The sequence below is a fragment of the Propithecus coquereli genome, unplaced genomic scaffold (genome assembly GCF_000956105.1).
Source record: "Propithecus coquereli isolate 6110/MARCELLA unplaced genomic scaffold, Pcoq_1.0 Scaffold89, whole genome shotgun sequence".
Taxonomy (NCBI): Eukaryota; Metazoa; Chordata; class Mammalia; order Primates; family Indriidae; genus Propithecus; species Propithecus coquereli.
The window spans coordinates 5,740,444-5,742,575 of NW_012155173.1; the positions used below are offsets into that span (position 1 = coordinate 5,740,444).

At 47.0% G+C, this 2,132-nt stretch overlaps 1 pseudogene across 1 annotated transcript; it reads right to left on the reverse strand.

Moving 5' to 3' along the window:
- Positions 1-418: 418 nt before the first annotated feature.
- LOC105826440 lies at positions 419-1,793 on the reverse strand (annotated as a pseudogene). The gene has a single exon (XR_001138312.1). The product of XR_001138312.1 is annotated as a keratin, type I cytoskeletal 18 pseudogene (transcript).
- Positions 1,794-2,132: the final 339 nt, after the last annotated feature.

A 2,132-nucleotide genomic window follows, 5' to 3' on the forward strand; every position in this document is an offset into this window, starting at 1 on the left:
CTATTAATAGTTTGTTTTCTCTACTCTAATCTCTTATTGTCAAACAATTATCTTGACTTGTTTTTGTATGGAATCTGCCAGGACATTTAAGAAAATGTTAACAATGACAATACTGGCTATTTCTGCCAAGTGCATCACTTAAAGTCAAATGGTTTTGTATTTTACCCTTTAGGTTTATATGTGCTGTAGGGTTCCGAAGCTAAACTTTACAAAATCTAAGTTGTGTTAGTTTATACCAACTTTATTTAGTTAGCCTGTTGTTCATTTTTATCAAATGTGTTTTCAGCATATATTTATACAATCATGTGACTTTTCCCTTTTATTTATTGGCATGACAGATTAACCAGTAGTTTGAACCATTTGTGAATTTTTAAGGATAAATCTGTTATTTTCTTTTTTTTTTTTTTTTGATGTTCAATGACCTGTGAACTTTTTATTGGTATAAGGGCACCCTGCTCCTACTGCCTCAATGCCTCAGAACTTTGGTGTCATTGGTCTCAGATACCACTTTGCCATCCACTATCCTGCGGGTGGTGGTCTTTTGGATGGTTTGCATCGAGTTGCTGCTGTCCAGAGCATCACCAAGATTGAAGTCTTCCCCGTCTTCCAGCAGGCGGCGGTACGTGGCAATCTCAGCCTCCAGCTTGAACTTGATGTTCAGCAGGGCCTCGTACTCCTGGGCCTGGCGCTGGCGCTCTGCCCGGGTCTGTGCCAGCTCTGACTCCAGGTGCAGCAGGACTCCGTTAAGCTGCTCCATCTGCATGGCGTAGCGGGCCTCCACCTTCCTCAGGCTGTTTTCTAAGTTGGCCTTCACATTTCTCATGGAGTCCAGGTCGATCTCCAAGGACTGGACCGTACGTCTCAGCTCCGTGAGCGTCATCTCGGCTGCTCCGACCTCGGCAGACTGCGAGGTGACCACTGTGGTTCTCTCCTCAATCTGCTGGGACCAATACTTGTCCAGCTCCTCTCGGTTCTTCCGAGCCAGCTCATCATACTGGGCCCGGATGTCCGCCATGATCTTGCTGAGGTCCTGGGATTGAGGGGCATCTACCTGCACGGTCAACCCAGAGTTGGCAATCTGGGCTTGTAGGCCTTTTACTTCCTCCTCCTGGTTCTTCTTCATGAAGATCAGCTCCTCCTTGAGAGCCTCGATCTCTGTCTCCAGCTGCAGCCGAGTGATATTGGTGTCATCAATGACCTTGCGGAGCCCATGGATGTCGCTCTCCACAGACTGGCGCATGGCTAGCTCTGTCTCATACTTGACTCTAAAGTCATCAGCAGCAAGACGGCCATTGTCAATCTGCAGAACGATGCGGGCATTGTCCACAGAATTTGCAAAGATCTGAGCCCTCAGGTCCTCGATGATTTTGAAGTAATGCGCCCAGTCTCTGACCTGGGGCCCCTTCTTCTCCAGGTGTTCCCGGATTTTGCTTTCCAGCCTCCGATTATCGATCTCCAGGCTCCTCACTCTGTCCAGGTAGGAGGCCAGGCGGTCGTTCAGCTCTTGCATGGTCTCCTTCTCGGTCTGGATGCCCCCCATTCCTGCCAAACCCCCGGCCATCCCCGCGGCCAGAGCCCCGGACCCCCAGCCGCTCCGGACGCTGGTGGAGCGGGACACAGAGATCCGGGAGCCTGAGCCCCCGGCGCCTGCATAGACGCTGGCTGCGCTACTGGTGGGACGGACGCTACGGCTGGGCGCCTGGACGGAGCCCAGGGACCGGTAGTTGGTGGAGAAGGTAGTGGAGCGAGTGGTGAAGCTCATGCTGTCCGTGGAGGAAAGCGAGAGGACAGGACTCAGGGTCGGTAGGGCCTGTTATTTTCTTTTTGGCTCCATAGCAAGACTCTGTTTGTTAGCATCTTATTTAGAGTTTATATATATGTTTATATGTACGTGTGTATATATAATTTTATATATAATACACATGCATATATGTATATTTAATATGTATGTATATTAGATACATATATATGAATAATAATCCACAATTTTCTTATTAGCATTAGAATAGGCTTTAATTTTAAAATCCTAGTTTCTTCATAAAATAAGTTGAAGTCATGTCTTTTTTTAAGGAGTAATATGTTTTAAATAATACTGAAATTATTTTTATTTACAGGTTACATAGACTCAGCTG